Source organism: Peromyscus maniculatus, chromosome 23, assembly GCF_049852395.1.
Source record: "Peromyscus maniculatus bairdii isolate BWxNUB_F1_BW_parent chromosome 23, HU_Pman_BW_mat_3.1, whole genome shotgun sequence".
NCBI classification, from domain to species: domain Eukaryota; kingdom Metazoa; phylum Chordata; class Mammalia; order Rodentia; family Cricetidae; genus Peromyscus; species Peromyscus maniculatus.
The window spans coordinates 40,011,879-40,036,819 of NC_134874.1; the positions used below are offsets into that span (position 1 = coordinate 40,011,879).

Sequence of the window (24,941 nt, forward strand, 5' to 3'; positions counted from 1 at the left end):
TTGTTGAAGATGCTTTCTTTTTTCCATTGTACACTTTTGGCTTCTTTGTCAAAAATTATATGTTCATAGGGGTGTGGGTTAATGTCAGGGTCTTCAATTTGAGTCTATTGGTCCACATGTTGGTTTTTATGCCAATACCAAGCTGTTTTTATTACTGTAGCTCTATAGTAGAGCTTGAAGTCAGGGATTGTGATGCCTCCAGACGTTGTTTTATTGTACAGGATTCTTTTTGCTATCCTGGGTTTTTTGTTTTTCCATATGAAGTTGAATATTATTCTTTCCAGGTCTGTGAAGAATTGTGTTGGTATTTTCATGGGGATTGCATTGAGTCTTTTGGTAAGATTGCCATTTTTACTATGTTAACCCTGCCTATCCATGAGCATGGGAGATCTTTCCATTTTCTGACATCTTCTTCAATTTCTTTATTCAGGGACTTAAAGTTCTTGTCATATAGGTCCTTCACTTGCTTGGTTAGTGTTACCCCAAGGTATTTTATGTCATTTGTGGCTATTGTAAAGGGTGATGTATCTCTAATTGCCTTCTCAGCTTCTTTGTCCATTGTATATAGGAGGGCTACTGATTTTTTTGAGTTGATCTTGTATCCTGCTATGTTGCTGAAGGTGTTTATAAGCGTTATCAGTTCCTGGGTGGAATCTTTGGGGTCACTCAAGTATACTATCATGTCATCTGCAAATAGGGAAAGCTTGACTTCTTCCTTTCCAATTTGTATCCCCTTTATCTCCTTATGTTGTCTTACTGCTCTGGCTAGAACTTCAAGTACTATATTGAATATGTATGGGGAGAGTGGACAGCCTTACCTCGTTCCTGATTTTAGTGGAATTGCTTTGAGTTTCTCTCCATTTAATTTGATGTTGGCTGTTGGCTTGCTGTAAATTGCCTTTACTATGTTTAGGTATGTTCCCTGTATTCCTGATCACTCCAAGACTTTTATCATGAAGGGGTGTTGGATTTTGTCAAATGCCTTTTCTGCATCTAGTGAGATGATCATGTGGTTTTTTCTTTCAGTTTGTTTATATGGTGTCTTACATGGATGGACTTTCATATGTTGAACCACACTTGTATCCCTGGGATGAAGCCTACTTGATCATGGTGGATACTTGTTCTGATGTGTTCTTGGAGTCTGTTTTCCAGTATTTTATTGAGTATTTTTGCATCAATGTTCATGAGGGAGATTGGTCTGTAGTTCTCTTTCGTTGTTGCATCCTTGTTTGGTTTAGGAATCAGGGTAATTGTAGCCTCATAGAAGGAGTTTGGTAATATTCCTTCTGTTTCTATTATGTGGAACAATTTAGAGTGTATTGGTATTAACTCTTCTTTGAAGATCTGGTAGAATTCTGCACTGAAACCATCTGGTCCTGGGCTTTTTTTGGTTGGGAGACTTTTAATGACTGTTTCTATTTCCTTAGGGGTTATTGGACTATTTAAATAGTTTATCTGGTCTTGATTTAACTTAGGTATGTGGTACCTATCCAGAAAAATGTCCATTTCTTTTAGGTTTTCCAGTTTTGTGGAGTAGAGGGTTTTGAAATATGACCTTATAATTCTCTGGATTTCCTCAATGTCTGTTGTTATGTCCCCCTTTTCATTTCTGATTTTGTTGATTTGGATTCTCTCTCTCTCTGTCTTTTGGTTAGTTTGGATAAGGGCTTGTCTATCTTGTTGATTTTCTCAAAGAACCAACTCTTTGTTTCATTAATTTTTTGTATTATTCTCTTAGTTTCTAATTTATTAATTTCACCTCTCACTTTGATAATTTCCTGGCGTCTATTCTTTCTGGGAGACTTTGCTTCTTCTTGTTCTAGAGCTTTCAGGTGTGCTGTTAATTCACTAGTGTGGGATTTCTCCAACTTCTTTATGTGGGCATTTAGTGCTATGAATTTCCCTCTTAGCACTGCTTTCATAGTGTCCCATAAGTTTGGGTATGTGGTGTCTTCATTTTCATTGATCTCTAGGAAGTCTTTCATTTCTTTCTTTATTTCTTCCTTAACCCATTGGTGATTCAGTTGAGCATTATTCAGTTTCCATGAGATTGTAGGTTTTCTGTAGTTTTTGTTGTTGTTGAAATCTAACTTTAAACCATGGTGGTCTGATAGAACACAGGAGGTTATTCCAATTGTTTTGTATCTGTTGAGATTTGCTTTGTGGCCAAGTATGTGGTCGATTTTAGAGAAAGTTCCATGGGGTGCTGAGAAGAAGGTATATTCTTTCTTGTTAGGATGGAATGTTCTGTAGATATCTAATAGGTCCAATTGGGTCATGACATCAGTTAAGTCCTTTATTTCTCTGTTTTCAATTTGGGAGATCTGTCCAGTGGTGAAAGTGGGGTGTTGAGATCTCCCACTATTAATGTGTGGGGTTTTATATGTGGTTTAAGCTTTAGTAATGTTTCTTTTACATATTTGGTTGCCCTTGTGTTTGGGGCATAAATGTTCAGAATTGAAACTTCATCTTGGTGGATCTTTCCTGTGATGAGTATGTAATGCCCTTCTTGATCTCTTTTGATTGATTTTAGTTTGAAGTCTATTTTGCTGGATATCAGGATGGCTACACCCGCTTGTTTCTTAAGACCATTTGATTGGAAAGTCTTTTCCCAGCCTTTTATTCTTAGGTAGTGTCTGTCTTTGAATTTGAGATGTGTTTCTTTTATGCAGCAGAAAGATGGATCCTGCTTTCATATCCATTCTGTAAGCCTATGTCTTTTTATAGGTGAATTAAGTCCATTGATGTGGGGCATTTACCCACCACCCCCACAGCTTCCCAGAGTTTTCTTGAGTGCGAGCAGCAGGAAATATTAGATAGAAGGATTTATAGCGGAGAATCTTGCGGAGATAAACAGATAGAAAATAAAGGATAGCCTCGAGAGGGCCTGGAACCTATTCCAACGGGCCTGGACTGTCTCTGGTCCAGGGTTTTTATAGAGACGCCAAGGGGTGGAGCAAAAGACCTCCTCCCCCAGCACAGCCAAGTGCAGGCCATCTCAGACACCTGCACTCAGGCCTGTGGTCCTGATCATCCTCTATTCGGACCTGCTGGGTAAAGCCACGAGGAACCCCAGAATGGGCTCCCACAGGTCCCCCCTTCTTAATATATATAAAAAAAATAACTATTAATGGCTTACAGCAAACTCCATAGCTGTTACACCTCCCAGTATGGGAGTAGAGGATGATATAGATGGCATTTCTCTTTTGAATTAGGTCCAAGGTGACCACAGCAGTCTTAGCTGCCTCAAGCCCTTTCTAAACCAAAACTTTTAAGGCGACTACAAACTTAAAGAATCCCTTAGCTTCATCATTGCCATTAACAGGTTAACATAAATATTGCTATACATAGTCACAATTCTCTCAATCTTACAACTCAAAGCAAACTCTTAACAGAACCATTAGAATTAGCATATATGGTGCTATATATAGTTAACAATTTTCTCCGTCTTACAACTTTAACTCAGTCATTTGAATTTTCTTGTTAACAGAACATAGGAAAAACTTCTATGTATTCACATCAAACTTAAACATTTCCTCAATTCCACAAAGCCAGGGTGCATTAATATCCATAGGTTTCTGCGAACATAATTCAATCTCATAGCTCCTCCTTTTCTTTATAATTTTTAAGCAAAATCTCAAGCCTAGTTAGAAAACCCAAACTTTTCTGTTTAAACAGTTCCATTTGTAACACAAAACCAGTTCCATAAGTAATTCCATTTTTACATAAACAGTTCCACAAAACAATTCATAAATCTCCAATTAATAAAGCATATATGCATACACAAAATTGCATCTTGATTCTAAGTAGAAATACATTTCTTCATTTAAACAGTTCCATTTTTAACCCAATTCCAGAAAACTGTTCCTAGGTCATTACTATAAGTAAGCTCAAAATTGTCCCATTGTAATGAAATCTCTATTGTTCATTTCATTTAAGTACCAAAATTCAAATGATAAATATTGGTACTAGCCTTCCAAATTTGAAGAAATCCATAACCAAAATGTTTTTGTAATTTTATCTCATTTTAAGTTCAAAAAGTTCAAACAAGAAATAAATTCTGGTATCAGGCTTTCACTTCCAAATATGAAGAGACGTTTTTCAACCAAAACTTTTTGCAGTTAATTTTTGTTCAAACAAGCGGCTCTGCAACTTTTGTTCTCAAAGACAGACCTTTTTAGTATAGTAATATTTTAAACCGCACCGGTTTTGCTGTTAGCTCAGGTTTTTCTGTGCTGCATTGATATTCCATGGATCTCAGCCGTGGATGCCTTGTGCTGGTTCTGGCCTCTGCCATTCTTAGCTTCTTAGCGGCTTCTGGAGCTTTTGAAATCATTCAGACTGCCTACCTTGCAGTCTACTAGGACACTATCTCCTGTGTCTCAGGTGTTTTCACCATATACATTAATAGACTCACACTTAACATTTACACTTTTTACAAACCCACATAACATGTGCTTAAGCATAAACTCACTCAACATTTACATATTTTTACAAACTCACATATTAACATCTACTTATTTATACTTTAAGGAAACTATAGAACTACTTTAGCAAATATATTTCTTATTAATTCTCATATACTTATATTCATTCCATCTTATTTCTTATTTAAACTTACATTTACAACTAGCATCTTACAAGCTTATTACTACATGTCATAAGACTACCTTAGATACTTCTTACAAGCTTATATTCTTAAAGGAACTCTATAGATCTATTTTATAAACTTATATAGGCTACCATTAGCATATATCTAACTTAGCAAACACCTAAAGATTCCTTAACACAGATCTAACAAGACAGATTTTTTACAAACTCACATCTTATTTTCATCTTTCTACTTCTTACTCTTAATTATTATCACTATCTCTATTATAAAGATTCTCTTAACTAGACAGGAAGTGCGTACATCATTTCTAAAGTTTAGAGTTCATAGTCAGCTTTGTTATAAAGCACTGGGATTTAGTGAATGTTATCATTATAGAGTTGTGATACTTGTTGCTAGGGTACTGTAACATTCTCCGGACAAAGCCACACCCCAAAGTTGCCAGTTCTCTCAGCCGTTCCGGACCGGCAGAGATGCACTGTCAGCGGTAGACAGTTTTTAACTAGAGGCTGTCCCTTCACCCAAATTCATAATGGCTCCCCTAAGAACTTCAATTCAAACAAACGTTTCTATTACAGCAGTACTTTTGGTTTGCTCTACTGAAAAACTTCACTTCACACTGAGGGTGAAATTACCATATTTAGCTTCTGTAAAGCTCTTCACCAAAAACTGCACAGCTATTAGGTGGTATTTTAAGGATTTTAAAGTGACTTGTTTGTTCTTATAGGTAGAGCTTTTTGTCGTCCAACTACCGTAAAAAACTTTGCACAGCTATTAGGGTAAATAAGGCATTTTACCAATGGAGCCCCAAACCGCGAAGCACCTAGTTCCGTATCCTTTCAATCTTTCATTGGAACTGACATTTAGACGATTTTCGTCCTTACTTTTTTAAAAGCTGTATTTTAAGTTTACCATGAACGTATTTTCGAGCTGACAAAAGTGTTTCAGCAATGTCGCCATCTTTAGCAGAAAAACTACCTTTCCCAGAATGCATTTCCCTTATATCAGTCCATAATAATATCAGTCCCATATCAGTCCCTTATATCATTTCCCATATTTCTTATCGGGTTTGAGAGTCAACTGGTTCTCTTTTACCAGACTTGCTTACAAATTCTTGCCCGGGAGGTTTGAACCAAGTTTTTTGGCTTTTGCAACGGGAGATTTGAACAAGCATTTTACATTTTCAGCTATGGGACATTGGGAGGTTTCTATTCTCCTCAGCTGGCTTCAACAGGTGTTTCTCCTTCATCAGACACTGGCCCCGGATCAGAACCGCACCTGCCTCGTTAGCGCACATTGAGGCTGGCATTTCTGATAGCAACTTTCCTCGGGGCTTGTGCTTGCCTTAGCCAGTCAGTGAAAAACAAGATCATTTGCAACAGAGCTTTTCCACTGATCTTATTCTCGTTTTGCTTGTTCCTTCCCCCCGAGATGCAGAGCTTCAGCTATCTGTCTGCGGTTCTGTACCTCTGCTAGCTGCCTTTGGAAGAAGGGGCTTTTTTTCTCCTCCCGAATCTGCCTCAAACTCTAGCAGCTTTTTCAGGTCACATATTTTCTGGGGAGGAATCTGTCCCCTCTGTTTCTTCAGAGTCTTTCTTCCAGACAGTTCCCAGTTTGGTCTCAGTTTATCCCCTCTACCCCAGAAACAGTTTCCGACACTAGAGCGGCGGCTTTCCCTGCTACTGAAGGTAGGGGCTTTTTGTCCGTTTCTGTTTTCGGGGTCTGTGTGGTTTGCATACAGACTGAAAAATCTAACAAGGGAGGTTTTTGCCATTTCTAAACTCCCATTAGGACAGGTGTTTTGCCTCACCTGACCCAGTCCCCCAGTGGGTTGGGTTTGCTTGTCTGGGTGCTCAAGGACAGAGCTTATGCCAGAGGCAATCACCCCTCAGGGCTACACTCCCTCATCTCATCGGGAGTCAGTTGAAACAAAGCTTTTCTCAAAGAGGTGCTTTCTCTGACAGAAAAGAAAGCTTTACTCCTGGATAGTTCTGTTCTGCTCTTTCCCCAGACAGCGTTCTGACCCAGCAGCACAACTGCTTCAGACACAGTTCAGCTTTACTGTTTTCCCAGAATGGTCCTTTCTCTAATAGGAAACTTTTTCTCGAATTTCTTTTTGCATTTGTGGACCTATCAACCCGGGACTTGTAGGAAAGCGCACAACTGTGCCGTTCCCACCGGCTTTAGCTTTGCTTGTTCATTAGCAATCTTCCCCCAGGTCCTGCACCTTCCTGCCTCAGCTCTGTGCTCCAGGAAGTTTGCCACTGCAGGAACCCTAGTATCCCCGAAATGCACTCCAACTCAGAAACGCTGGCCAGTCGCCTCTAGGTTCTTGGTCAAAAGCAAGGATACAATACCAACAGTTTCAGGGAATCTTTGCATAGGACGATCAGAAGCACCTTTTCATTCTGAAACGCTCACTCAAAACCTTTGCCGCCTCAGCTCGGCTGTAACTGTGAAGCTTGGCTTTTTTTTTTTCTTTTCTCAGGTAAAGTTTCCTGCCCTTTTGGGCTCTCTGTAGCTCTTCACCCACATTCTAAGCGTTTCCCTCAGGGTACTCTGACCCACTGTCTTTTACCAGCTTGAAGAGACAGAGCTTAGAAGAGGTTTTTAGGAACCTGTCCCTGCCTTCTGCATTGCAGGGAGGATTTTTAAAGCTTGAAAGAGAACTTAGAGGTTTTGCTATCTTAAGAGGTTTGTTGTTTTCCCTTAGAGCTAATCACAGGTGGTCCCCATACTAATATCTTCAGGAGATTCTAATTTTTGTCCTCTCTCAGGACAAATTTAGTTTTTAAGAGAGCTTTTGAGAAAGATTAAGGCTTTTTAGAGAGATTTTCCCCCAAAATTTTTCAAGAAAAGCTTTAGAGTTTAAGAGAAAGATTTTTTCCCCCCAGGAGAAAGACCAACTTTTCCCAAAACTTCCCAACTTTAAACTTTGACTTCTTACACCCCCATTTTTGCCTCAGGGAGAAATTACTTTCTCCTGCCGCTTGGATTTGGCATTTCAGCTGTCCCCAGGTCAAAAGCTTCCATAGGAAACTTTCTTCCCCATAAACTCAAAGAAGAGCTTTTTTACTTCCCGTAAAGCCCAAAGAAAGATTTTTTTTCCCCAGTTTGCATTTAAAGCTCCCAAAGTGAGAAAACTGAAGAGTTTTTCTGTCTAGTTGCCTTACTTATTTTTTCCTACACAATCTTACACTTCTAAGTTGTTCCTAAACTATATTACTACCCTATACCTTACTTATTTTTCACAGATAGAATTTGAGAAAGGGATAGAAGATAGAAAAATTTGACAGAAGAGAATTTCGCTGCAGCATCGGACATCCTTCCAGTCCGCTTTCCTTATCTCTCGAGGATAAAACCCCTGCCTTCCCAAAAAATATATAAATATATTTTTTTTCATAACACCAGCATGCCTTTCCACTGGCAGGGCTGACTCAGCACTTTCACCAAAAACTCTGTATTAAAACTATTATTTTCCTTTATCTTTAGTCCCTATTACTTTGTCTTAAGTCCCTGTTCATTTGTCTTTAGTCCCCCCTTTTTTGTCCCTTATTTTCTTTAGTCCCTTTTTTTCTTTAGTCCCCTTTTTTCTTTAGTCCCTTTTTTTCTTTAGTCCCTTTTTTTCTTTAGTCCCTTTTTTTCTTTAGTCCCTGTTCGGGCACCATTCTGTGGGGCGTTTACCCACCACCCCCACAGCTTCCCAGAGTTTTCTTGAGTGCGAGCAGCAGGAAATATTAGATAGAAGGATTTATAGCGGAGAATCTTGCAGAGATAAACAGATAGAAAATAAAGGATAGCCTCGAGAGGGCCTGGAACCTATTCCAACGGGCCTGGACTGTCTCTGGTCCAGGGTTTTTATAGAGACGCCAAGGGGTGGAGCAAAAGACCTCCTCCCCCAGCACAGCCAAGTGCAGGCCATCTCAGACACCTGCACTCAGGCCTGTGGTCCTGATCATCCTCTATTTGGACCTGCTGGGTAAAGGCATGAGGAACCCCAGAACGGGATCCCACACATTGATATTAAGGGATATTAACGACCAGTGATTGTTCATCCCTGTTATTTTTGGTGGTAGTGTGTGTGTACTTCTCTTCTTTGGGGTTTACTGCTGTGGCTTTATCTATTGCCTGTGTTTTCGAGTGTGTATCTGACTTCCCTCGGTTGGAATTTTCCTTCTAGTGCTTTCTATAGGGCTGGGTTTGTGGATAGGTATTGTTTAAATCTGGCTTTGTCTTGGAATGTCTTGTTCCTTCCGTCAATGATGATTGAAAGTTTTGATGGGTATATTAGTCTGGGCTGACATCCATGGTCTCTTAGTGTCTGCATTACATCTATCCAGGTCCTTCTGGCTTTCAAAGTCTCCACTGAGAAATCGGGTGTTATTCTGATGGGTTTACCTTTATAGGTCACTTAGCCTTTTTCCTTTGCTGCTCTTAATATTCTTTCTTTATTCTGTACATTTAGTTGTTTAATTATTATGTGTCGAGGGGACTTTTTTTGGGTGTCTAGTCTGTTTGGTGTTCTATAGGCTTCTTGTATCTTCATGGGCATTTCCTTCTTTAAGTTGGGAAAGTTTTCTTCTATCCCTATAATTCGTAGGTTTGGTCTTTTCATGGTGTCCCAAATTTCTTGGACATTTTGGTTCATGACTTTGTTGGCTTTAGTGTTTCCTTCGACTGATGAAACTATTTCTTCTACTGTATCTTCAATGCCAGAGATCCTCTCTTCAATCTCTTGCATTCTGTTGGTTATACTTGCATCTGAAGTTCCCGATCTTTTACTCAGGTTTTCTATTTTCAGCATTCCCTTGTTTGTGTCTTCTTTATTTTTTCAATTTCCCTTTTCAGGTCTTGGACTGTTTCCTTTATTTGTTTCATTGCTTTTTCATGATTTTCTTTCAGTACTTTATTGTTTTCTTCCAGTACTTTATTGTTTTCTTGCAGGACTTTATTGTTTTCTTCTAATTTGTTTGCCCTTTCCTCTAGTTGTTTACAGCATTCTTCCAATTTTCTTGTCTTTTCCTCTACACAAGCCTCTACCTTCTTCATGATGTTACTCATAAGGCCACTTTCTTCTGCTTCTTCCAATTTTTGATGTTCAGTTCTAGATGTTGGAGGCGGGCTAGGTTCTGGTGATGCTGTATTGCTCTTCATTTTGTTGGATGTACTTCGGCCTTGACGTCTGCCTATCTCCTTGTGGTTCCTTCTTGGTCTTATCAGTGTACTTGGTTCAGAAAGAGCTGACAGATTCAGGAAGTCTCTCTCTCTCTTGTCCAGATGGGAGTTCTCTTGTCCAAATGGGAACTCCAGCGCAGGATGGAAGCTCTTATCTGGACCGGAAGACTCTGGTCCAGAAGGGAAGTAAAAGGGGGCAGGATGGGAGCTGGGGGCATGTCTCTAAGTCTCAGGAGGTGGCTGGGGTCTCGGGCTGATGGGCGTGGGGGCAGGGCATGGAGATTACAGGGGGTGGTGGGGGGCTTGGAAAAGGGAATCCCTCCCGGTGGGGCTAGAAGGGGACCTGCCCAGTGGCCAGAACCCGGGGCCAAGTTGGGCAGGTCTTCCCAGAGTGGCTGGTGCCCAGGGATGGAGTCCAGGTTGGGCCCGGATACTCACCTCTGGTCCAGAAGGGAAATTGGGGACAGGATGGAAGCTGGGGTCCGGTCTCTAAGTCTCAGGAAGTGGCTACCAATAGATCCATATCTGTCACCGTGCACAAAAGTTAAGTCCAAGTGGATCAAGGATCTCAACATAAATCCAGCTACTCTGAACCTGCTAGAAGAAAAAGTACAAAGTAGTCTTGAACACATTGGCATAGGAGATCACTTCCTAAATATAACACCAGTAGCACAGACACTGAGACAAACAATCAATCCTTGGGACCTCTTGAAACTGAGAAGCTTTTGTAGAGCAAAGGATACAGTCAACAAGGCAAAGCGACAGCCTACAGAATGGGAAAAGATCTTCACCAACCCCACATCTGACAGAGGACTGATATCCAGAATATATAAGGAACTCAAGAAATTAGACATCAAATGACCAACAGTCCAATTGAGAAATGGGATTTAGAACTAAACAGAGAATTCTCAACAGAGGAAACCCAAATGGCTGAAAGACATTTAAGGAATTGCTTAACATCCCTAATCATCAGGGAAATGCAAATCAAAACAACTCTGAGATACCACCTTACGCCTGTCAGAATGGCTAAGATCAAAAACACTGAAGACACTTTATGCTGGAGAGGATGTGGAACTAGGGGAACTCTCCTCCACTGCTGGTGGGAATGCAAGCTTGTACAACCACTTTGGAAATCAATATGGTGCTTTCTTAGAAAATTGAGAATCAATCTCCCCCAAGATCCAGCTATACCACTCTTGGGCATATACCCAAGAAATGCTCAATCATACCACAAGAGCACTTGCTCAGCTATGTTCATATCAGCATTTTTGTAATAGCCAAAACCTGGAAACAACCTAGATGCCCTTCAACTGAAGAATGGATAAATAAAGTGTGGCACATATACACAATGGAATACTACTCAGCAGAGAAAAACAATGACATCATGAGGTTTGCAGGCAAATGGATGGATCTAGAAAAAATCATCCTGAGTGAGGTAACCCAGACTCAGAAAGACAAATATGGTATGTACTCACTCATAGGAAGATGTTAGATGTGGAACAAGGATGACTGGACTACTACTCACATCACCAGTGAGGCTACCTGGAAATCAGGACCCCAAGAAAGACACGAAGAAATGGATGAGATCTACATGAACAGCCTGGACATGAGTGGGAGCAATGAAAGGCGAGGGTCGAGGGAAAGAGAGCGGGAGATCCTAGCTGGATCAAGAAAAGAAAGGGCGAACAAGGAATAGGAGACCATGGTAAATGAAGACCACATGAGAAAAGGAAGAAACAAAGAGCTAAAGAGGCCCACAGAAATCCACAAAGATACCCCCACAAAAGACTGCTGGCAATGGTCTAGAGACAGCCGGGACTGACCTACTCTGGTGATGGGATGGCCAAACACCCTAATAGTTGTGCCAGAAACCCCTTCCAAGGACTGAGGAATCTGGATGAAGTCATCCACGGCTAGGCCCCTGGTGGAGCGCTGGGAGTCTAATTATCGAGAAAGAGGAGGGTTTATATGAGCGAGAATTGTTGAAACCAAGGTTGGATAAAGCACAGGGACAAATAGCCAAACGAATGGAAACACATGAACTATGAACCAAAGGCTGAGGGGCCCCCAACTGGATCAGGCCCTCTGAATAGGTGAGACAGTCGATTGTCTTGATCTGTTTAGGATGCATCTAGGCAGTGGTACCAGGTCCTGGGCTCGCTGCATGAGACAGCTATTTGAAACCTGGGACTTATGCAGGGACGCTTGGCTCAATCTGGGAGGAGGGGACTGGACCTGCCTGGACTGAATCTATCAGGTCGATCCCAGTCCTGGGGAGAGACCTTGATCTGGAGGAGATGGGAATGGGGGGTGAGCTGGGGGGAAGGGGAGGGGGGCAGGAAGGGAGAGAACAAGGGAATCTGTGGCTATTATGTAGAACTGAATGGTATTGTAAAATAAATTAAAAAAAGGAAAAAAAAAGAAAAAAAAAAAGAAACACACCTCAACTTCAAAGACAGACAATACCTCAGAATAAAAGGCTGGGAAAAGACTTTTCAATAAAATCGATTTAAGAAGCAAGCTGGTATCCTAATATCTAATGAAATAGACTTCAAACTAAAATCAATCAAAATAGATCACAAAAGACATTACATATTTATCAGAGGGAAAATCCGGCAAGATGAAGTCTTAATTCTGAATATTTATGCCCCAAATACAAGGGCACCAAGATTTATAAAAGAAACATTACTACAACTTAAAATGCACATCAAATCCAATACATTAGTAGTGGGAGACTTCAACACCCAACTCTCACCAATGGACACGTCTGTCAGACAGAAACTTAATGGAGAAATAAGGGAACTAATAGAGAGTATGACTCAAATGGACTTAATAGATATCTACAGGATATTCCACTGTAACACAAAAGAATATAACTTCTCAGCACCCCATGGAACCATCTCCAAAATCAACCACATTCTTGGTCACAAAGCAAATCTCAACACATACAAAGATTGAAATACCCAACATCCCTTCATGATAAAGGTTCTAGAGAGATCAGTAATACAAGGAGCATACTGACACATAATAAAGACAATTTACCACAAGCCGACAGCCAACATCAAAGTAAATGGAGAGAAACTCAAAGCGCTTCCACTAAAATCAGGAACAAGACAAGGCTGTTCACTCTCCCCATTTGTATTCAACATAGTACTTGAAGTTCTAGATAGAGCAATAAGACAACAAAAGGAGATAAAGGGGATACAATTGGAAAGGAAGAAGTCAAACTTTCCCTATATGCAGATGATATGATAGTATACATAATATATATAAGTTACCCCAAAAATTCTATCAGGGAACTCCTATGCTGATAAACTCCTTCAGTAAGGTGGCAGGATACAAGATTAACTCAAAAAACTTAATAGCCCTCCTATATACAAATGGCAAATGGGCTGAGAAAGAAATTATGGAAACATCACCCTTTACAATAGCCACAAATAATAGAAAATACATTGGGGTAACTCTAACTAAGCAAGTAAAAGACCTGTATAATAAGAACTTTAAGTCTCTGAAGAGAGAAATTGAAGAAGATATCAGAAAATGGAAAGATCTCCCATGCTCATGAGTAGGTAGATTAACATAGTAAAACTGACAATCTTACCAAAAGCAATCTACAGATTCAGTGCAATCCCCATCAAAATCTCAACACAATTCTTCACAGATTGGAAAGAACAATACTTAACTTTATATAGAAAAACAAAAAATCTAGCATAGCTAAAACATTCCTGTATAATAACGGAACCTCTGGAGGCATCATGATCCCTGACCTCAAGCTCTACTATAGAGCTATAGTAATAAAAACAGCTTGGTACTGGCATAAAAACCAACATGTGGACCAAGGGAATTGAATTCAAGTCCATGACATTAATCCATACACTTATGGACATATTATTTTCAACAAAGAAGCCAAAGTAGTACCATGGAAAAAAAAGCATCTTCAACAAATGGTGCTAGAATGACTGGATGTTAAAATGCAGAAGATCACAAATAGAACGATATCTGTCATCATGCACAAAACTCAAGTCCAAGTGGATCAAAGACCTCAACATAAATCCAGTTACACTGAACTTGATAGAAGAGAAAGTAGGACGTAGTCTTGAACAAATTGGCACAGGAGACCACTTCCTAAATATAACACCAGTAGCACAGACACTGAGAGCAACAATTAATAAATGAGACCTCCTAAAACTGAGAAGCTTTTGTAGAGCAAAGGACATGGTCAATAGTGTGTTAAACAAAATGACAGCTTACAGAATGGGAAAAGATCTTCACTAACTCCACATCTGACAGAAGCCTAATCTCCAAAATATATAAAGAACTCAAAAAGCTAGACTTCAAAATACTGAGCAAATTCAATTTTTTTTAAAAAATGGGCTATAGAGCTTAACAGAGAATTCTCAACAGAAGAATCTCAAATGAAAAACATTTAAGGAATTGCTCAACATCCTTAGTCATCAGGGAAATGCAAATCAAAACAACTCTGAGATACCATCTTACATCTGTCTGAATGGCTAAGATCAAAAACACTGAAGACAGCTTATGTTAGAGAGGATGTGCAGCAAGGGCAACACTCCTACACTCTTGGTGAGAATGCAAACTTCTGCAGCCACTCTGGAAATTAGTATGGCGGTTTCTCAGACAATTTGGAATAAGTCTTCCTCAAGAACCAGCTATAACACTCTTGGGCATATGCCCAATGAATGCTCAAATATACCACAAGGACACATGCTCATATAAACATTATTTGTAATAGCAAGAACCTGGAAAAAACCTAGATGCCCCTCAACTGAAGAATGGATAAAGAAAATGTGGCACATATACACAATGGAGTACTACTCAGCAGAAAAAACAATGATATCATGAAATTTGAAGGCACATGGATGGAACTAGAAAATATCATCCTGAGTGAGGTAACCCAGACTCAGAAGGACAAACATGTACTCACTCATAAGTGGATACTAGATGTGAGGGAAGGGATGGCCAGGCTGCAACCCACAGCTCCATAGAGGCTAGGTAACAGGGAAAGACCCTAGGAGGGAAACATGAATGGTCCAGCAAAGGAGAAGTGGATGAGATCTACATGCAAGGACTGGGAGTTGGGAGGGGTGGAGGGCAAGGAGTAGGGGATGAGAGCATAGGAAAATGGGAGGGTTGAGCTGGAACAGTGACAGAGTGGGAGGGCTGGCAGGGAGATACCATGATAGATGAGGATATCACGGGAATAGGAAGAGGCAGGGTGCCAGGGAGGCTCTCACCTTGGACTGCTGGCAGTGGTACAGAGGGTGCCTGGACTGTTCTACTCTGGTGACCAGTCTAGAAAATACCATAACTGTCATCATAGAGCCTTTGTCCAGTGACTAATGGAGGCAGATGCAGAGATCCACGGCCAGGTGCCAGGCTGAGCTTCAGAAATCCTACTGGTGAGAGAGAGGAGGGATTCTGCAGGCAGAGGACTTTGAGATCATGGTGGGAAGATATGCAGAGATGACCAGCCACACTAGTGGAAGCTCATGAACTGTAGACTAGTGACTGTGGAGCCCCCATGGGACTGGACTAGGCCCTCGGGATAAGAAAGACAGTTGTTTGTCTTGAACTTTTTGGGGTGCACCCTGGCAGGAAGATCAGGATCCATCCCTGGTACATGGGCAGGGTTTTGAGAGCCTGGTGCCTGTGGTGTGATGCCTTGTGCAGCCTTGGTGCAGTGGGGAGGGGCTTGGACCTCCATAGGCTTAGTGTGCTGTGCTGTGCTGACTCCCTATGGGAGACCTTGATTTGGGGGATGTGGGTTGTATTGGGAGTGAGGGCTGGGGGATAGGAGGAGGAAATAGGTGGGATCTGTGGGTGGTATGTAGAGTGAATAGAAAATTTCTTAATAAATAAAAATGAAAAAAATAAAAATAAAACACTGATTGGCCAGTTGCCAGGCAGGAAGTATAGGGGGGCCAGCAGACCAGGAGAATTCTGGGAAGAGGAAGGGCAAAGTCAGGAGTCACCAGCCGGACACAGAGGAAGGAAGATGACAAGGCAGAACTGAGAAAAGGTACCAAGCCACGTGACTAAACATAGATAAGAATTATGGGTTAATTTAAGTGTAAGAGCTAGTCAGTAATAAACTGGAGCTAATGGCCAAGCAGTTATAATTTTTAAAAAATGGGCATAAATATAGCTCCTCAAAGAGGGAGGCACTTCCCTGTCCATGAAGAATTTACATCCAAGAGATGAAAGGGAAACCTGCTAATTGAGAATCTCACTTCAGTTAAATTACACAGATGCTAAAATGATGTAGCTGAAGCGCCTTAAAAATAATTATCCACTATGCAATGCTTCAGAGTATGCTTTATCTTCATGCCTTTAATGTACATGATCAAGAAAAAGCCAACAAAATAATCATTCCTGGGTAATTTGGGAAACAGGGACATGTTCTGGTTTGAAAGATGTTTCAGAAAGCATCTTGTGTTTAGAAGGACTCATCAGAGGTATTTTGTGAGCAACTATACAGAAAAATCCCTCTTTTAACCTGCAAGTTCTTCAAAGCCTCCTGGGTTTAAAATAAATAGCGAATTTTGTGGTACTATGAAAAAAATATAAAAGACAAATTCTAAAAAAACAAGATTTTATAATTATTGCTGGTTGAGATTAGACTTTTATCTTTTTCATTGTAAAAGGAAAGCCTCACAGAGGTATCTTTATTCAACATGTTGTTAGTTTGGGCAGAAACAAAAGCAGACATTCAGATAACAAATAAAGGACATTTTACCTCAGTTAGAGGAAAACTGACTCGGACTTCTCAGTAAGAATTAGCAGTAAGACCCTGTAGAGCCTACCATAGAAGCCCTTTCCTGGCTACAGTTTCTCTCTCACATGGCATTTCATCCTTCGAGTCTCTGTTCAGGCTTGTGATTTTAATTAGGATCTTTTTAGAAGCTAGTAATTATATCATCTAATAACCTATTAATGTTAAAACAAAATGGAGGAAAAACATTAATAATGACAAAATAAACACCACAGAGGTCAGATATTTTCTCCATGGTCATATTTAATATGAGTATGTGGATCCTGTTGGATTCAATGGGACAATGACATTTAATGGTGCTCACCATTTTGGATTGTCCCAAGAAGTATGAGTATGCTTGCTTTATGATATCATTAGGCAAACTTAGCTTCCAAGTCAAATGGTTGCTTCCATCTTGATAAGGATCCTCAAGTCATGGGTGCAATGAACCAGGTCATATATTCTGTTCAAGTTGAACTCAGCTCCAAGTTATGCCTATCATCAGGGCATTTAAGGTTGTTATGTAATCAACTTTGTGTGGAAGGTAAGAACATAGTGAAGGGATAAAGAAAAAGGCAGGCAAATGGTAGAGATAGCAAAAAAAATGCTACAAAGTAGCCCAGGGGATTCAGTTATGACTGTTGGCTGTTAAACCATAGGAAGTTCACTCACCCATTCTGCTCTTCATTGTATGGCTCTCGGAAAGGAGAGGGAAATGGAATGGGAGAGAGGGAAGGTTGTTCAAAGAGATGTGTTTTGGTGCTGGACTCCTAAACCCTCTCAGGTTCAGATCCAAGGTTGCTTTGGGATTGATACTTTCAACATAGGCTGACATCCCCATAAACATTGTTGGTCCTTCATCAAAACAAGTGAAAGGATGTCGTCTCCCCATCTATGTACAGACAGTGTGATTGTGGTGTGGGGGGACTTGGGGTTTTTATAGTACATAACAGGAGAGCCTTTAAGGATGGAAGTCTCCATCAGCTGATTATATCACTAAAGTATAAAAAGAATAGGGGTTTTATTTGTGTTCCCCCATACTAGAGATTCCAAGGTTATTATCAGTACAGCTCAAGGTTACTGCCAGGAAATTTTAGACACACCCAAGTCTTTTAGATAATTAAATCATCACTTACTATATACCATGACATTCAAAAATATCCTCATGCTAACAAAAATTATTGTCTGTAGATATATAACATTGAAGGTATAAAAGCCATTAGTACCATATCATCTACAATGTAGTCCAGCATCATATTGTTAGATATGATATGAGTCCACGCCATGAATATTGACAATCCTTCTCTGCAGATTCAAGTTGAGGAGCTACCAGTTTTCTTTGGCCTTCATATTTGCCATTGAGGAGATCAACAGGAACACTCACATTTTACCCAACACATCTCTCGGATTTGAGCTCTATAATGTTGAAAACAGTCTACGGGATATTATGAAGGAAACTTTTTTTTGCCTCACAGGAATGGGAATATACATTCCCAATTACACATGTAAAAGAAAGAACAAGGTTGCTGCTTTACTTACAGGAACAGAATGGGAAACATCTGTACAAGTTGGGAGACTGCTGAATCTTTACAAATATCCACAGGTGAGGAATGTGGTTGGCAGGGAACAAGAAACCCATATTAAACTGCAGACATTTGATATGTTTTCAATGTAAAGAGGTGGAGCTGTGACATTCATCTATCAAAGAGATCAAATCAGGTATTTGGTTACATGCCCTCATATACTTTTCTCAGGATAGAGAAGAGGAAGATGCTGGAGCCTATACTAGGGGTTTAGAAAACTCTGTGTCTTGTAAGAAATTCTCTATAAATATCTTCAGAAACAAGATGCAAGTTTAAAATACGATGAGCAGAAGGTAGTCTATACCAATAAAAGTGTCAACTCAGGTTTAAAACTGTGTTCTATCTCAATGTTTTCACTTTTGTTTCCTATTTCCTTCAGATTACTTTTCGGCCATTTGACGATACCCTAAGTGACAGAGTCCAGTTTTCTTCTCTCTACCAGACAGCACAAAAGGACATGTCTCTGTCTCATGGCATTGTCATTTTGATGGTTCATTTCAACTGGACCTGGGTGGGATTGGTTCTCACAGATGACCACAATGGGGCTGAGATTCTATCAAACTTGAGAAGAGAGATGGACAGGAACAGAGTGTGTGTAGCTTTTGTAGAAATGATTCCGGACAGCCAAGTTTACTCGGGCTATGAATCCAGAACAACTCATCGAAACATCTTGAAATCATCTACAAATGTTGTTTTCCTTTATGATGTCACTCAATATTTATATGATCTAATAATATATATAGGAATACATTCAATTACTTGGAAAGTCTGGATCACTAAGTCACAATGGGATGTAACTACTGATGTTCCTTATTTTGTATCTGATCCATTCCATGGTAGTCTCATTTTTGCACAACACCATGCTGATATTTCTGATTTTAGGAAGTTTATCCAGACATACAAGCCTTCCAAATATCCAGAAGACTATATCCTTGCTCTTTTGTGGAACAGATATTTCAATTGCTCTTTTTCTGGACCCAGTTGTAAAATATTAGGTAACTGTCAACCCAATGCTTCCTTGGAAATGTTGCCTCGAAATGCTTTGGAAATGGATATGACTGAAGAGAGTTATAATGTATATAATTCTGTATATGTTGTGGCTCACAGTCTCCATGAAATGACTCTGAAACAAGTCGAAATTCACCCTCATGGAAATGGGGAAGTAAATACCTATCCTTGGGAGGTAATTTCTCTTCCTGTATATATTATCAAATGTACTGTGACATACTGAGGTTTCTTAAAAGCACACAATACATGATTTCACACTGTGGCAGGTTTTACCAAAAATCACCTCAGAGACTGTATGTAATTTGTTGTCTAGAAGTCTTTGCAGACACGTGTCATTGTTCAGACTGAATGGGTGGCAATAAAGTTTAAATGTGTATATGTCATTATCTGCTTTGTGTTACAGGTATCCTCAGAATCTTCTCATGATCCTATAATCAATTGAAACCCCATTATCGCTAAGTATATTGCAGGACAGAAATAGGAGAACTATATCTTTTTTTTTTTTTTTTTTTTTCTGAGACAGGGTTTCTCTGTGTAGCTTTGCGCCTTTCCTGGAACTCACTTGGTAGCCCAGGCTGGCCTCGAACTCACAGAGATCTGCCTGGCTCTGCCTCCCGAGTGCTGGAATTAAAGGCGTGTGCCACCACCACCCGGATGAGAACTATATCTTTAATGGTCAAATTCTATTAGATCCTTAAAATTCAAATTATGAATCTATGGTTATGATTCCTAACTGACAATTTTATTTCATTTTGGACATTAACACCCCAACTTACAAACTGAAACTTTGAGTAGATTACTGTTGTGGAAATTTGCTTAAATCAACATTCATTGATAGTACCACAAATTGCTAAAGGTCTTAATAAAAAACTCAGAGCCAGATATTGGGATTAATACCAAGAGATCAGAAAAGCAGGACGAAGTCCAAAATGTTCTTACCAGTTGTTGATCTTCAGCCAAAGAGACCTACTTACTGTATACCCACACCTATATGCATTTCTGTTCTGTATCTCACTTCCTCTCTCTGCCTAGCTACATCATTTCCTGTCTCTCTGTACAGACCTCCAGACCTCTATGGTTAGTCCTGTTTAAAGGCGTGTGTCACCATGCCTTTCTCTGTTCGCCAAGGTGGCTTTGAACTCACAGAGATCCAGACGGAACTCTGCTTCACTAGTGACAGGATTAAAGGCGTGTGCACCATTGCCTGAACTCTATGTTTAATATAGTAGCTGGCTTTTTCCTCTGATCCCCAGATAAACTTGATTAGGGTGCACAATATAGTGGAGGACACAACACATCACCACAATTGATTAAGTCATTTTGTTTCTTGCTAATTACTGTGTGTTTGTGTGTGCGAATTCTTTCTTTTGAAATTAAGTAACAAGAAACATGATATATTCATTTTTAATCTTCATCCATTAAAGTGTTTATAGCTTGGTATAACTTACAATTCATATCAGGGATTTAGGACAATGAGGTACATTGCTTCATTGGGTTCTGTTGATCTTTCTGGGAATAAATTCATCATCAAATTCTGTATCTCTTTTAGCTTCACCCTTATCTCAAGAATATCCATTTCAAAAATGGTGCAGGAAACCTTATGGTTTTGGATTCACAAAGGAAATTAGAAGCAGAATATGATATTCTCAACCTCTGGAATTTTCCAGATGGTCTCAGACAAAAGATGAAAGTTGGAACATTTTCTCCAAAAGCTCCACAGGGCCAAGAACTATGTTTGTCTGACCATATGATACAATGGGCTATAGGATTTACAGAGGTGGGCTGGATCTTATCTCATTGCTTTGATCTCTATGTCAATAAACATTTGTTTGTGGCTGTAATGATAGTTGGTTCCTTACATAATACTCATCTGTATGCACAAAACTACTGTCATATGAGGAAGTTTTTATTGCATTATTCTGAGTAACGGGATTGTTTATTTTTCTATGCTTTTTTCTGTGTGCATGTATTTCCAGTAATAAATACAGTGTCTATTCATTAAGATTTCACCCTTGTCCTGAAACCACTTGACAAGTGTAATAATTTGTCTTCCAGGTTAGAAAATATCAGTTCATGGTCATTTGATTTCAGGCCCATGGCAATGCACAATAATATGGAGGGCACATGTACATGGGTCAATTATATGTCTACCTGATGAAAAAGTCAGCAATTTGTCAAACAACAACAACAACAACAAAACCAAGCTGACATAACTTAAGAATATAGACTTTATTGGGTCTCATTTGGCATGAGCAGTTCATAATGATTCAGGCAATCATGTTGGCAAGCATCTTAGAAAGTGAGTTATGTTGTATCTTCAGTCAGGAAGTAGATTGATATGAGCACTGCTCTTCACATCACTTTTTGATTTCATTTCAATCTTTAACAACAGCCAATGAAATAGTGATACCTAATTATGAAATAAGTATTCTAACTTCAAGCACCCTAATGTAGATCATCGCTCACACAGATTTACAAAGACTAGTTTATATGGTAATTCTAAAACTGGTCAGATTGACAAATGCAAATTAAGCATGACCATTGGAAAACAAAGCTGCTCACTCCAGCTGTCAGGAAGTACACAACAGTATCCACATGCCATTACACTTGCCCATTTAGACAAGAACTCAGTGACCAAACTTCTCATTTTGCCCTAGCTTTTATATTTTCACAATTGTTCAGATTTCTGTTGTCTTCAGATCATTGTTTAAACACATTGATCTTCATGGGTATAATATATTGAAATTAGAAAAAAGTGGTGCATTAAAACAAGAATCTGCTAAAATAATTATAAAAACTTGCCAACTCATTGTTCAATATTCAAAAAATCCCACTTTATTGTTTTAAAACTATAAACTCCTGAGTATTTTCTCTTCTATATTTAATTCCCAGCTTCCTCGCTCTGTGTGCAGTGAGAGCTGTGTTCCTGGATTCAGGAAATCCCCCCAGGAGGGCAAGGCTGCCTGCTGCTATGATTGCACTCGTTGTCCAGACAATGAGATTTCCAATGAGACAGGTAAGTGCCAGTCTAACTGGGGTATTTCCCACCTCTCCACAATGTTCTGAAATGTCTAAGCAGATGGACAAGTTCTGTGAAGGAACAGCAGAGATAAGTCCAGTGATTCTTTAAGTTAGAAGTAAAAATATTTTGGCTCATTTTAAACCATCAGTTTAAATGGTGCTCATCCCATGGAAACTAATAGCTGATTTATTTATTTGATGCACTATAGCCATTGTTACTTTCAGAGAACAACTTTACTCAGAATCATGCCTGATTCACCATGGCATTTAACACACACACACACACACACACACACACACACACACACACACACACAGAGTATAAATTCCTGATTTTTCATGTATTTCAAAGCATATTTAGTTTATAGTTAACACACATTTAATGGTTTTATCCTTATGACCCTTACATGCATAATTTTAGTCATGGTTCTATGTTTATCAGAGGTTATCAGAAAGGTCAAATTTGATTTAACTGTGGACATATTTTTAAATGTTTTATTTTAGATTTTCATTCATTTTGTTTTATCTCTGAGTGTTTTGCCTACATGCATGTGTATGTGCATGTACTTGCTTAGTGCACACCAAAGTTGGAAGAAGGATTCATATCTCCTGGTTGTGGAGGCAAGGATAGCATTGACCACCATGTAGGTACTTACAACTGAAACCAGGTCCCCCATAAGAGTAACAGATCAATGCTAAATATTTCAAAACAGTGAATCCTCTGCCTCAAATCCTATAAAATGAGGTGTATCTGTATTGAAAAAAATCATACTCATATCTTTATAAAATATTTGTCATGACTTGTGTACCCTGTGCTTTCACTAAAGAATATATGTGGTTGTGCATATGAAGCATTCTTGCTCTGTTTAGAAACCAATAGAAGTAAACACACGGAACACAGTAGAGACATAGTACTCTGAGAGTGTGAGCATAGCAGGAAGGCACATCTAGAAGAAACAAATAAAATGCTCATAATGGAATAAAAGATTCTGTAGACACTAGCAAAAAGATGAATTCAATAGGTTTTTAATTAGAATTTTCAACAATTAAATTGCAAATTCCACTTTGAAAAATATTGAATGTTTTTAATTAAAGTATGAAATAGAATTATTTTAATGAAAATATGTAGTAAGTACATTGACACATATCTTTTGAATTCAAGATGAAACTCACAAATTAGAAAAGATGAAGTATCACAAAATTATTCCATTATTAACTAAGACTAAAACAAGAGTTTTATAACTATCTGTTGAATAGATCTTTTCTCCCTGGGAATGATTAAAGACTTTCATAAAGGGAGTTTTTCCACCATTCAAGAACCTAATAATTCTCATTCTCATAAGCACTATCAGAGAATAAACACACTGGGGAATTCAATAAACTCTATGGAAATAGTTTAATTTTGATATTGAGTATGAAAACAAAACTACAAGAAAGAAATTTCAAGGCATGTAAAGATGTACTTAACTAACATGACAAAGTCACACAAAGGAATTAAGAAGGAGGGGGTTCTATAATCAAGTCAGGTTTATGTAATTTAATTCAATAATTTAAGACAATATAAATTAAAAAATATTAATTATCACTTACTTGTGAATACATTTAAGTATAGCAATGAGAAGGACAGACTTGTTCACTTCATGTCCAACAAAGAGATTGGCAGTATTGATCTGAAATGACTCATTAGAGATCATTTGTTAATTATTACTATTGAGAACATATTTACTTGAGTCTGAAACAACAAAAAAAATGTGGGCAAATGCCAGAGAGCTGATGCTGGGAAGAGGATTGAGATAAAAGGGGAACCTGAGCAAAGATTCATAATAACTTTAATTCCTGAGTAGATATGGATCATTGTGTGAGGTGTCCAGAAAGTCATTATGCAAACACAGAGCAGAACCACTGCCTCCAGAAAGTAGTGACATTTCTGTCCTACGAAGACCCTTTGGGGATGGCACTCATCAACTTGGCTTTGGGCTTTTCTTCACTAACAGCTGTTGTTTTGGGGGTCTTTGTGAAGTACCACCACACTCCCATTGTCAAGGCCAACAACTGGGCTCTCTCTTATATCCTTCTCATCACTCTGATCTTCTGTTTTCTCTGTCCATTGCTATTCATTGGTCATCCCAACACAGTCACCTGTATGCTGCAGCAGAGCACATTTGCAGTTCTGTTCACAGTGGCTCACTCCACAGTCTTGGCCAAAACTATTACTGTGGTTCTGGCTTTCAAGATCACATTGCCAGGAAGACTGATAAGGTGGATAATGGTATCAAGGGCTCCTAACCTCATTATTCCTGTCTGCACCCTTATCCAACTTGTGATCTGTGTAATTTGGCTGAGCACCTCTCCTCCATTTATTGACTCAGATGCTTACACTGAACATGGACACATAATTATTCTATGCAACAAGGGCTCTACTATTGCCTTCCATTCTGTCCTGGCATACCTCTGCTCCATGGCACTTGGAAGCTACACTATGGCTTACCTGTCCAGGAACCTGCCTGACACATTCAATGAAGCCAAGTTCATCAGTTTCAGCATGTTGGTGTTCTTCAGTGTGTGGGTCACCTTCCTTCCTGTCTACCACAGCACCAAGGGGAAACTCATGGTGGCCATGGAAGTCTTCTCCATTTTGGCTTCCAGTGCAGGTCTCCTAGGATGCATCTTTCTTCCCAAGTGCTATATTATTTTGTTCAGACCACATAGCAATGTGCTTCATCATGTCAGGAACAAAGCACATTCTAGAGGAAAAGTGGATCTTACAGCTTAG

General features: G+C 39.3%; 1 pseudogene; it reads left to right on the forward strand.

The window, feature by feature from the left end:
• The first annotated feature begins 18,033 nt into the window (after positions 1-18,033).
• On the forward strand, positions 18,034-24,941 carry LOC102920719 (vomeronasal type-2 receptor 116-like; annotated as a pseudogene).